At 41.8% G+C, this 14,035-nt stretch overlaps 1 protein-coding gene across 1 annotated transcript in view; it reads left to right on the forward strand.

The window, feature by feature from the left end:
* The first annotated feature begins 4,873 nt into the window (after positions 1 to 4,873).
* gask1a (golgi associated kinase 1A) overlaps positions 4,874 to 14,035 on the forward strand; it is a 143,222-nt gene continuing 134,060 nt past the window's right edge. Inside the window, exon 1 of the mRNA XM_049583153.1 lies at positions 4,874 to 4,897. The gene's annotated coding sequence lies outside the window, so the exon portion shown is untranslated. The remainder of the gene's footprint in view (positions 4,898 to 14,035) is intronic.

Raw genomic sequence — 14,035 nt, forward strand, 5'->3', positions numbered from 1 at the left:
CTCTAAGATATGATGGATGAAATAGCAAGTGAGTGTATACCTCATTGTTTCAATGCATAGGCCTAATACTTTCTGCCTGTCTCTGTCGACTGGTGGCATGGTGGTGTAGTGGTTGGGACTGTCACCTCACAAGAGGGTTCCTGGTTTGGACCCAGGAGGGAGCCCATCTGTGCGGAGTTTGCATGTTCTCCCCATGTCAGTGTGGGGTTTCTCTGAGTATTCCTTCTTCCTCCCACAGTCCAAAGACATGCAGGTTGGGGATAGGTTATTTCATGACTCTACCACTTTGATGTTGAATATAGCACGTCACATGTCTGATATGTCTTGTCTGATAGATGTTTAATGTTATATTTTTGTAATTTGCAATGAATTTTGTGATGAGAAACAATGCAAATTTCAAGCATGCCATTTACACAGGTAAGAGGAAAGACAAACATAGACAGAGGGAGAGAGAGAGACAACAACATTTACACAGGGGACAAATAATAAAGTCTGGGATGAAATTAGGCCCGTTTCCACTGAAGAAGTTCCTGGTACTATTTGGGGGGCAGGAACTACTCCAGGAACGTCCTCTCGCTTGGCCCTCTCAACCGCCGTGTCTCCACTGAGAGAGCGGAGTAGGAGGAAGTTTCCTGTAAAGTTACCGGGCTCTGTATGTGAAGTAATCGTTGCACGACCATTTTGACCGGGGCGATGTTGGGGCGTAGGGACGCCGTTAGCCGTTAGTGGTGTCTGTAATAACTCCAGTCACGGCCCGTGAAAAAAATATTTTTTCCAACGGATGTCTTACAACATGATTGAGCTAACTGGAGTAGTTTCATGTTGTATCCGGCAATGGGAGGCTTTTAACAGATGACGTCCTGATGTTAGCTTTGCTGCTGCTGTTAGATGTCCCTGTCCGCTGATGCTTTCTGGACATTGTGATTTCCCAAAACTGAATAAATACCACGCATAGCAACACAAAACTGCTTTGCTAGCTCAATCATGTTGTAACTAAGATATCCGCTGGAAAAAATATTTTTTTCACAGACCGTTTATTGAGTTACAGACACCGCTAACAGCTAACGGTTAGCCCAGCTAATCTACGATAACCATGTTACAAAACATCACATCCCGCCTTGAGTATATCCAATCAGCACCAAGTAATCCCCAAGCTCCAGCCAGGAGTCTCTTGGGGCCGTTCTGAGTACCTACTCCGAGGCAGGGACTTGTTTAGCCCCTGTAAAAGTTCCGGAACTCTGTCCTTAGGGGGTGGTTTCTGCGGTGGAGACACACACCAACGGCCCCAGCCCCATAGAATTACCCCCGAAGTTCCTGCAGTGGAAATGGGCCTATGAAGGTGTGAATTAGGGTCTCTATATTAACCAACCAGAAGGGACCATCTTGTTGATTTACATTTCATCTGCTGATCTATTGTTAGTCTGAGAACACCTGAAAACATTCAGCATCAGTAACTAAAAGCAGGCACAGACCTGCAAGGAGCACAGTGCTGAGGATCAGTTGAGCAGACTAACCCTTTCCTGAGAGTGTGTCGTATTGTGTGGAAATGTTTGTAGTGGAATAAGCAGTGAGACATAGTGTGTGTGTGTGTGGTGTTGACATTCCTCTGCAGACCAGAGTTTGTACCAGAAAAATGTAATGACAGGCCTTTGTAGGCCCACGGAAAAGCTCACGCACGCACGCATGCACACACACAAACACACACACACATTCACAAACATTGCCCTACTCTCCTTCCTCTTTTGTTCTCCTCCTTCTCTCTTGCTCAGCCCCAGTTTTCCTCATGGCATTTCCCTATGTCCTCAAGGGCAAACATCCAGTGTCCAGAGTTAACTCCTGGCCCCTTTTCCATTCTTTTATAGGCCACAGTAGAGGCCTATGTAGAGGTCTCAGTTGAAGCCTATGGGTGCCTGATTATGTTTTAAAGTGGACAATACAAAAATGGCAGGGGGTCTGGGATTCATCCCTCGGAGAAAATAATGGAATTTAAGTCAAATTTCCTGCATATCTACACACCTGCACCAGTCTCGATTCATTACATTGAAAGTGTTATGCTGGAAATGATAATTAGAACAAAGCTATTTCACATTTGAAATTATATTTGTAAAAACAAGTAGCTTAAAATGGTAATGGTTACTAGGCAATTTTCAGCATCAAACAAGGACAATTAATCTCATCCTGGTTAAATTACGTTAATCCTGAGGGGTGCCATTCTCAATAGTCACAGGGTCAGAATCAAGAATAATTTTAATGCACAACTTAGAGGATGACTTTTGCTCCTCAGGACTTAAACAGGCCAATTTAGTCAAGGACTAGACGTTACTGTGAAACCTTCAGCTCTCATTTACCCTGTATGAGAAAAGGAGAGAATACACATGATAATTAGAGGTGGACTATAAGTAAATTTAAGTGCATTGTGCTGATGATACTTTTCTTGAATGCAAGTCTTTGAGTTTGAATTCAAGTGTTCTATTAACTGTTTTACTTAAGAAAAACCGCTAACAACATTCCCAGTTAGAGAAAGGGTGAAGCAAGACAGTGTTTGCCTGGGGCCCAAGGGCTTTAAATCAATAAATTCGCTCCTGATAATAATGAAAGCACAGTGCGGAGTGGCTGGATGAGAGGATAGACAAGGAGCAATGCATCCTTGACTTTAAAACCAATAGCATTCAAGGACTGACTAAAACTGAAACTAAAACAGAGTACTCATTGCTAAAAAATTTGTGTAACAGGGTAGACTTGTATCGTTTGGTTTATCGTTTGGTTGCAGTGATTAATTTGTTTATGATTTGAGCACCCAGTGTGTGTGTGAGAGTGCAGTGGTTAGTGGGTGTGGTTTCCGTGTCTGGTGAATTGCTGTGGTGATGGGCTGATGGCATGCAGGTGTGATGGGTGTTACCTCCTAATTTGCTGAGTACTTATCAGACACACACACACACGCACACACACAGACAGTTTGTTAATTTCGGCTGTGAATCTCCTCTGCAGGTATAGGTTTTTTCCTTTTTCTCTGGAAACTACTTTGAGTACTGTTTGTGTCTGTTGGTGTGGGATGTGTTGAATGTTGTATTGTACAGTACAGGCCAAAAGTTTGGACACACCTTCTCATTCAATGCGTTTTCTTTATTTTCATGACTATTTACATTGTAGATTCTCACTGAAGGCATCAAAACTATGAATGAACACATGTGGAGTTATGTACTTAACAAAAAAAGGTGAAATAACTGAAAACATGTTTTATATTCTAGTTTCTTCAAAATAGCCACCCTTTGCTCTGATTACTGCTTTGCACACTCTTGGCATTCTCTCGATAAGTTTCAAGAGGTAGTCACCTGAAATGGTTTTCCAACAGTCTTGAAGGAGTTCCCAGAGGTGTTTAGCACTTGTTGGCCCCTTTGCCTTCACTCTGTGGTCCAGCTCACCCCAAACCATCTCGATTGGGTTCAGGTCCGGTGACTGTGGAGGCCAGGTCATCTGCCGCAGCACTCCATCACTCTCCTTCTTGGTCAAATAGCCCTTACACAGCCTGGAGGTGTGTTTGGGGTCATTGTCCTGTGATCGTCCAACTAAACGCAAACCGGATGGGATGGCATGTCGCTGCAGGATGCTGTGGTAGCCATGCTGGTTCAGTGTGCCTTCAATTTTGAATAAATCCCCAACAGTGTCACCAGCAAAACACCCCCACACCATCACACCTCCTCCTCCATGCTTCACAGTGGGAACCAGGCATGTGGAATCCATCCGTTCACCTTTTCTGCGTCTCACAAAGACACGGCGGTTGGAACCAAAGATCTCAAATTTGGACTCATCAGACCAAAGCACAGATTTCCACTGGTCTAATGTCCATTCCTTGTGTTTCTTGGCCCAAACAAATCTCTTCTGCTTGTTGCCTCTCCTTAGCAGTGGTTTCCTAGCAGCTATTTGACCATGAAGGCCTGATTCGCAGTCTCCTCTTAACAGTTGTTCTAGAGATGGGTCTGCTGCTAGAACTCTGTGTGGCATTCATCTGGTCTCTGATCTGAGCTGCTGTTAACTTGTGATTTCTGAGGCTGGTGACTCGGATGAACTTATCCTCAGAAGCAGAGGTGACTCTTGGTCTTCCTTTCCTGGTCCTCATGTGTGCCAGTTTCGTTGTCGCGCTTGATGGTTGTTGCGACTCCACTTGGGGACACATTTAAAGTTTTTGCAATTTTCCGGACTGACTGACCTTCATTTCTTAAAGTAATGATTGCCACTCGTTTTTCTTTAGTTAGCTGATTGGTTCTTGCCATAATATGAATTTTAACAGTTGTCCAATAGGGCTGTCGGCTGTGTATTAACCTGACTTCTGCACAACACAACTGATGGTCCCAACCCCATTGATAAAGCAAGAAATTCCACTAATTAACCCTGATAAGGCACACCTGTGAAGTGGAAACCATTTCAGGTGACTACCTCTTGAAGCTCATGGAGAGAATGCCAAGAGTGTGCAAAGCAGTAATCAGAGCAAAGGGTGGCTATTTTGAAGAAACTAGAATATAAAACATGTTTTCAGTTATTTCACCTTTTTTTGTTAAGTACATAACTCCACATGTGTTCATTCATAGTTTTGATGCCTTCAGTGAGAATCTACAATGTAAATAGTCATGAAAATAAAGAAAACGCATTGAATGAGAAGGTGTGTCCAAACTTTTGGCCTGTACTGTATGTTGAGCCATGTTTGCTTTTGTTTGTTTTGTTAATTTCGGCTGTGAATCTCCTTTGCAGTTCTGATGTGCTGAGAGGGCTGCTGGGTCTACCACACGGCTGGGTCAAGGTGGAGAGCTGCCTAGTCAAGCAGAACTACTAGAAGCGTAGTGCAGCGCCGGACCTGACCAGCCACAAAGCAGTGACCAGATACAGCTACACCGACCTTGCTGTAAGTAGGGATGGGTCACGATTTTCGAATTTTCGAAAAGTCATTTTATTTTGAAAAATCGATTTTTTTAATGCGACTATTACTATTCGCCGTCTTATTTCCCCCCTTTATTTGACATGCAATTCAGCTCCTAACCACACAAGGGGAGTATAGGATTGCTACAGCGGTGTGAGATGGGCTACCAGCTAGTTTGATGCTCTTCTACAAACAGACATGCAGAGACTACTACAGTCATCAAAAAGTTCCGTGTGGAACAACTTAGACAAAATAAACGAAAATGAGGTGCAGTGCAAACTCTGTGAGGCAAAGCTTGCGTATCACAAGTCTACAACAAGTATGCACAGTCATTTGAGAGCGAGGCACACAGGAGGCGGCGAGGGACCGTACGGCCGGGCTCCACTGCAACACGTCTGCAGCGCGAGTCCCGCAATAGCTCGTCCCCCTGTTAGCGGCTCCACCGGCAATGAGAGCAGCGTGACAACCCCCATCTGTCGCGCAACAACTCTATTTTACGTGGCTCTTCTATTTTTGTCGCGCTACGCTCCCCTATGCAACCCTGCATCAGATAAAAACTACATGAAATAGTGTGCTACACGAGCACAATGTGTTTTTAAATGAATAAACAATTATCAGAGGTGATATGTGATGATTTTTTTTCATGCATTTACCCATGTTTATCCATGACATTGTGTAAATGTCCGTGGCGGACATTTGAAAGGGAGTAGATGACAAACAGTACAGTAAACTTGTAGATAACTCAAATATATGTAATAAGTTAGGTGGACAATGCTTTAACATTTCATGCAGCCTACATGCAGTAAACGGTAAACAACCCCGCTGGCTTCTCTACGTGTCGCTTCCATACGCAGTCAGTGGAGCCCAAATGAATACGCTGCGACGCTACACTGACGTGACGCTTTGCAGCCAGTGGAGTCCGGCCGTCATGATGAATGGATCTCTGTGTGCGTGGCTCCAGGACCGGGGGGGGGGGGGGGCAATTATTCGAATAGTTGCCATGATTTTCGAATAGTGTTTTTGCTTGTGCTGCCCATCCCTAGTTGTAAGAATATCGGCTTCACCATACATAAGACGGACAGCACACCCAGCCACAGACATTTATTCCCCCTCTCAACTGAACTGGCTTCCAGTCCCATTTTATCTATTTTATCCTCTAGCTTGGGCCCCCATTTTTAACTCTTTTTTAATCTATTGAATTGTTAATAAAATAATTACTTGCAAATTTCAGCTTGTTGCGTTTTGCCCATTTCTTCCACTGGTTGGTCAAGCCGAACTGGGGTGTTTACATTTGACTGCTTGTCAATTCAGACACTTGTGAGGAGAAACTCCGCTCTGCCTGCCTGGGCCTTTCCCAAACCAGACCCTTGCTACTCCCACTCCGTCATGGAGTGTAGCACCCCTCACTAAGGTCAATTCAGTATGGACCCACTTACCACCAGTTCAGAACCACTGGTGTATGCATATCTGCTCTCTAGTGGACAAAAAACAGCAACAATCAGACTTGACTTATTTCAGTGAAAAGTGCTGCCTTATAAAAAAGATTAAAAATAGGGCAAGGTTTTAAAAATACATATAGGTATTATTATATATGACCTAAGCATACAGTAGAGTGAGTATTTTTTTGCTGTTTGACTGATGAGACCTATCTGAGCGAAATGTTGCATTTATAATCACTGGCAGGCACATGCACAGATAGACATCAGGTGGTGTTCAGGCACCTGCCCTTTTGCCCTCGGACTAGATAAGTGGTCTTGTTGTGAGATATTTCTTTTTTCTTTCTCATTTAATATTTTAGTTTTTAAACGTGGCCCATGGCATCAATTCTCCATTAAAAGCATACTGTCAATCAGACAAGAGCCAAGAGCAAGAGCCTCTGCCCCTCCCTCATCAATGTCCCTTGTCACAGTCACCTTAGTTAACGCATTTAAATCGAGCTTCCTGCAGAGTAGCTTCTACTCTGTACATCCAGAACCATTTAAACCTCCCTGCAGAACATGTTCCCTCATTTATACACAGTAAAACGTGTGTTGACTCAGCAGACAATATGAAATAAGACAAGCTGATCTACAGGAGAATAAATATTTGAAAGCAGTGCAGAGTGCCTGAGAGTATTACTGCATTCTATTCTATTTTTATATGGATTTGTCACTTGCCACCTGAATTTTGTTTTTCTTTACAGAAATAAATACATTTTCACCATAAACTGATACAGAAAAATTCACTAGAATGCAGGAAATTAAGTGTTTGAGGCTCAAAATTTCCTGGGGGAGGCCACCCAGACACCCCAACTTGATATGTGTCCCTCGCAATTTTTAACAAAATGCCACTCTTCTCTGCATTACTGTATGGGGTTTAAATTGAATATGTAAGTAAGTAAAATGTGTAAAATAACTGTATATAACTTTTTTCTTTTTTTTTTTTAAATAATATTTATGAGCACCTGCCCCCAAAAATGTCTGTGCACAGGACTCTTCAGAGAAAATGATTTATAAAACTACTACATTTATGTGTCACCCTGGACTCACAGAAAGAGGTCAGGGTGGATGGTGGACAACCAAAGTGCAGAACTGTAACACCAGAATATTGGGTTATTGTGCAGACTCCTGTCTATAGTTAGACAAAAAAAAAGCACTTTGGTTAAATATTAATTAAAAAAAAGGTAATAATAAAACAAATAATGTTGTGGTCACTCTGAGTAGATTGTGTATTGCAACATTGCCTATTTTGGCAGAAAACAAATTAAATATGTTGTTGATGAACATTTTGCTGATACGTTTGATATCACATATATACATATATTTGATATAACATTTTGCAGCATACCAGATATGTTAATTAGCAGCATTTCCTCATTTTGTTAATAGAAACTGTAACTGTCTCGTTTCACTCAAATTTGCTCTTACTTTTATAAAAACATATTTTTATTGGTTTATTAACAAAACATAAACTGCTATACAGCAATACAAAAGAAAAAGAAAAAAAGTATACATATGTACAAGTATACACAATACAGATACCTACATACACATAGAACCTTTAGAGGAGCAGGCAGTTGCAGACAAAAAAGGCCTAATCATGGTCCTCAACCACTTAGATCAGCTCGGTCATTCAGGGTTCTTCCAGTGGAGAAGGATTCATTTCCCTGCTAATAAAGTGACTTTTTTTTTTTTTTTTTTTTGGAGTCTAGATCCTGAAAGAGTCTTATTTTCCTCTGGATCTGTGTGAATATTACTTTTAAAAATATGTGATAGTGTTTTGAAGATTGAACCCCAGTAAGTGGACAAATTGGGACACAGCCAGAATGAGCGTGCTAAGGATGCAAGCGAAAGTCTGCATCTGTCACAAGTGGTATCAATATCCAAAAACATTTTAGAGAATTTGACTTTCGAAAAATAAAGGCGATGCAGCACCTTATTGAATGAGGCCATGCTGGGCACAGATGGAGGCCGTGTGGACCCCCTTGAGGGCTCTTCCCCACTGCTCCACCGTCACAGCAATCCCCAACTCGATCTCCCATATAGACTTTAGATATTTGAGTGATGGGTCTTGTAAATTTGAAAAAATAAATAAATAAAATAAAAGATATCTGACACCTTTTGGAGAGCTCTAAATAAAACAGAGATTCCATCGGTGTTCCTTCAGGCAAGATTGGAAAAGAGGGTGTATTACTTTTAATATAATATAATGAACTTGGAGGAACCTGAAGAAATGAGATTGTGGTAAATTAAATGGGGTGATCTTGCAGCTGTGCGGAACTTTACGTTTTCGTTGATTATAGTACCCCCTTTGGTCGAAGCGGTATGACACCCACAGCCTGGTGTCTTAAAATCTCGACTGCAACCGGCAATCACCGCATGCATTTGTTTTGGAGAGCAAGAGGAAAATCATGAATGCTCTGGTGTAGCTCTGAATTTCTTATAAACTGAGGACAACTGCCTGCTGTATTTTTGTGTTCATGGTCACAGTCACAGATAATTTTGTGGCGTTTGTTGTAACGTTACTGGACAAAAGCAGTTCTCATCAGCTAACGTTACATTTAGCTTGCTTTTAACTTCCATGTCGTCATATATTGAAGTGAAACAATGTCTAACAAGTTGTGGTATATTCTCTAAATAAAAACAAAAATTACATACCTGTCGATTAGGAAAAGGGCCAACTCGGGATCAGTTTTAAAACCTTTCAGACCTTTCAGCTCTCTCCACTTGGTGAATGCCCGACCGAGGTTTACACGCGTTTGGGCTCGAGCCCTATCACTGTCCCGTTTAGCCTTCTTCTGTTCTTCTGCTCTTTTTCTTTTAGATGGTGCTCCTTCTTTATCTGCCATGACATCGAAAGTACAACCAAGTCCTTATAGATACATCTGGTAAAACTGTTATGTGTTCAGCAGTGCCCGTTGCATACCGCTTACTCGAAGAACACTCTCTGTAAACATAGCTCTTCTTCTCTCAATTTATTGGCGGATCGCAAACAACTTCCAGGTGCATACCACCACCTACTGTACAAGAGTGTGCAATATGTCCGAAATCATTCACTACTCCCTACTACATGTCATTTAGCCTATTTCTTAAATCCTACTCGTAAACACAGCTCCTTCTTCTTCTGTGGTTTAATGGCTGTGGGCCGCTGCGGGCCGCTGCGGGCGTGCAGACTTACTTCCGCCTCCGGGTGCCGTATTCTGGTTTGCTGACTTCCGCTGTGTCTGACCCGAGCCAGGCTACGCTAAATAGCCATATAGAGAAAGGCTTTTTTGTCGCTGTTGGGTTCACATAAATATGCGGATCTTCAAGGGGGGGTGATACGAACAAGGGACAGTTTTACGAATGGTAAAAAGTTCCGCACAGCTGCTTTAAGGTATTGCAGTGAGAGAGGCAATGGAGAAAACATGAGGGCAGTCAAAGATGTTAGGTAACATTTGCAGCCGATTTATCAAAATGGGCCCAAAACACAGAGCATGAACATTGCAGGCCCAATAATAAGACAAAAAGTTTGGCAATCTCTTTCTTTGGTCTTGCCTGCTGTGAGTGAGCTTTGCTAATTCTAGGTGTTTTCAATCATGAATTAAAATGAGAAATTACTTTGTCAAAAGAAGTGAAAAAATATTTTTGGATCTAGATCAGAATAGTTTTAAACAGAAACAAAAATTCTGGAAGATCATTCATTTTTATAGCATTGATTTTGCCTGCCAAAGTATTGGTGAGATGGGACCACCTTTCAAGATCACTAACAGTGCTCTCCATTATAGGCTTAAGGTTAACACTAAACAAAGTGGCAATACTTCATGTTACAGTCGCACCCAAATATTTAAATTAGTTTGTTATTACAAATGGCAAATGCAAATACGAAAAGCTCTGGGCAGCTTTGTTGATTGGGAACAGAACACTTTTTGACAAACTTAACTTAAAGCCAGACCTCGCCGTGCTTCTCTAATGTGGACATTTTGTTGGGGATAGATTCACAGAGGTTTGTTGCATATAATATTATATTATATTCTCATGTAGTCTAGGAAGACAGTCTTAAAACATATAGGAGGGCTGTGCGCGCTCCTCATATATGCCAGAGCAAACTATTTCTCATCCACGTTTCTTTTCAGCACTGTAGCCAGGCTGACTGAGAGTCACAGCTCTATTGAGCCTTGTAATTCTTTAGCCTTTTTTAATGACAAAATTCTAATTATTAGAGGCAACATTCATGACCTCCTGCCCTCACACAGTTACAATCTGCCTTCAAACACAGGAAACCTAAACATAACTGTTAGACCTGATATAAATTTAGATCGCCTCTCCGATTACCCTTCAACAAATGACCTCAGGGATTTCTTCATACAAATCATCAACATGTATCTTAGACCACATCCCAACTAGGTGACTAAAAGAAGTTTTACCTTTAGTTAACACTTCTATATTGGACATGATCAATATGTCTTTATTAACAGGCTATGCACCGCAGTCCTTTCAGGTAGCTGTAATCAAACCTAAAAAAGCCTACCCTGGAGCCAGAGGTGTTAGCCAACTATAGACCCATATCTTCCCTTTCTTTTAAAGATCCTTGAGAAAGTAGTCACAGACTAGCTGTATGACTTTCTCCATGACAATAATTTATTTGAGGAATTTTAGTCAGGATTCAAAGTGCATCATAGCACAGAGACAGCTAGTAAAAATGATAAATGATCCTCTGATTGCTTCAGAGAAAGGACTCGTCTCTGTACTTCTTTAATTAAATCTTAGATGATACAATTGACCATCAAATTCTGCTACAGAGACAGGGACATTTAATTGGCCTTTAATTGGTTCTTAAGAAACCTGGTTCAGACCCAAACAATTTCAATAACCTCCATCCTATCTCTAATCTACCTTTCCTTTCTAAAATCCTTGAAAAAAAAGCTCAGGTGACCCCTACATTGCACAGAAACAGCCTTGGGTAAAAATCACAAATCCTCCTCATGGCAGCTGACTCCGGACTCCTATCCATTCTAATCCTACTGGATCTGAGTGCGGCCTTTGATGCCATTTTCTCACAACTGGCCTCCATTGGAATCGATGACACACCCCTTACCTGGTTTAAGTCCTATCTCTCTGACCGTACTCAATTTATCCAGCTGAAAACATTCAAATCCCAGCCATATCCACTTACTACTGGTGTTCCTCAAGGTTCTGTCTTGGGTCCCCTTCTGTTTATCACCTCCGTACTTCCTCTTGGTTACATCTTCCATAAATTCAACATCCATTTCCATTGCTATGCGGATGACACCCAGCTCTATCTGTCCACCTTACCTACCTCCACCCTCCTGCCCTCCTCCCTTTCTGACTGCCTTCAGGAAATCAAATGCTGGTTCTCCTGCAACTTCCTCAAATTGAACAGTGATAAAACTGAGTTAGTTCTCATTGGCACCAATTCCACCTTAGCAAAAATTGATGGTTTCACAGTTGACATTGATTATTCCTCAGTTTCCCCCTCCCCGCAGGTTAAGGGGTGTCATCCTCAACCACACTCATTCCAAGCTCACATTAATAATGTCACTCAGTCTGCCTACTTTCATCAACGCAATATTAACCCCCTTCGCCCGTTCCTCACACTGTACAGTACTGCCATTCTTGTTCACACCCTGGTCACATCCCGTATAGATTACTGTAACCCCCCTCCTTTTTGGTCTCCCTCTCAAGTCCATCCACACTTCAACTAGTCCAGAACTCTGCCGCTCACATCATCACCAGAACCCCCTCCATCACTCCTGTCTTTCAGCAGTTTCACTGACTTCAAGATTTTCCTCCTCTCCTTCCACATCCGTCATCCACAACCAAACTCCTCTGTACCTGTTCTGAGCTATTGCACATCCATAACCCCACCCGCACTCTCAGGTCTTCTTCTTCCATCCACCTCACTGTCCCGCCAGCCCACCTGACCACAGTAGGGTTAAGAACCTTCAGCCGCTCTGCCCCCCACCTCTGCAACTCCCTTCCACTGGTCACTCGTAGCATCAACACTCTCTCCATTTTCAAATCCCGCCTCAAAACTCACCTCTTTCAAACAGCCTATTCAGTTTGACTCCCATCCACCGAGCCAAACACATCCATAATTTACACAGAATTTTATTCACTGTAAACTTGTTTTGCTGTTATACTTTATTTATTTATTTATTTATTTACTTTATTCCTTACTGCGTTGACTTTTTAATCTGCTGTTATTTTATCTATCTTTGCCTGTAAGGTGACCTTGAGTGTCGTGAAAGGGGCCTATTAATAAAAAGTATTATTATTATTATTATTATTACTTGTGGTTTCTAAAGTCTCCAGAAGTAGAACATGAGCCAGAGCCTTCAGCTATCAGGCTCCTCTTCTGTGGAACCATCTTCCTGTTTTGGTCCAGGAGGCAGGCTCAGTCTCCACATTTGAGACTAGACTTAAGACTTTCCTTTTCGATAAAGCTTATAGTTATGGCTGGCTCAGGTTTGCCTTGGACCAGCCCTTAGTTAGGCTGATATCGGCCAAGTCTGCTGGGGGACCTCCTATGATACACCAAGCCCCATCTCTCCTTCTCTCTCTCTTCTCAGTTTCTGAAAAGTTGGTTCTTCTTCATTTACAAACATTCACGTCTGCATATTGCTAACTCGACTTTATTGCATGCACGCTTCTTCTCCGGAGCCTTTGTGCTCCACTGTCTCGCTGGTTTCCTCATATTGCAGCTACGCCTGGATCATGTGTCATGGTTACACTGCTGCCATGGTCCTGCCTGATGCCTCCTATTACTGCTGTTATTATTAGTCATACTTCTACTGTTATTATACACATATTAGTATTATTATTGCCACATACATATACTATCATATATTAATATATACTTACTACATATGGTACCACAATTACTGATATTATTATGATAATAATAATAATTATTATTAGCTATTATCATTACTGTCTGCCCTGCATCTCTCTCTTTCTCTGTGTCTCTCGATCTCTCACTGTCTCAATTTTTCTGTCTCTGTCTCTCCTTATGTATGTTTTTGTCATATGGATTACTGTAAATTTATTATGTTGATCTGTTTTGTACACACAACATCTAATGCACGTCTGTCTATCCTGGAAGAGGGATCCCTCCTCAGTTGCTCTTCCTGCGGTTTCTACCTTTTTTTACCCATTAAAAGTTTTTTTGGGGGAGTTTTTCCTTATCCGCTGTGAGGGTCCAAAGGACAGAGGGATGTCATATGCTGTAAAGCCCTGTGAGGCAAATTGTGATTTGTGATATTGGGCTTTATGAATACGATTGTATTATATATGAGAGACGATATATAATACATTATATTTGCTATTTCAGATTAGTTGGGCATAAATTAAATTTCTAGGAGAAAGGGCAATATAAGTGTGACAGCACTGCTGAACCAAAATAAATAGTATAGTAACTTCCTTTTCCAGCACCATTCAGTGACAACATTAACAAGATTAATTTTACAAGCAAAGTCATCAGTATCCATGACATCTCATGCTGCTATGATAGTCTCTACTCCTTTGGGAAGACTTTCTACAGTTTTTGGAGCATAGCTGCAAGAATTTGCAGCTATGCAAAGAGTGTTAGTGAGGTTGGCCACAGATTTTGGGCAGGGGTGTCAGCTTACTTTTAGCTACAGTG

This window comes from Epinephelus fuscoguttatus, linkage group LG8, assembly GCF_011397635.1.
Source record: "Epinephelus fuscoguttatus linkage group LG8, E.fuscoguttatus.final_Chr_v1".
In the NCBI taxonomy this organism is placed as follows: Eukaryota; Metazoa; Chordata; class Actinopteri; order Perciformes; family Serranidae; genus Epinephelus; species Epinephelus fuscoguttatus.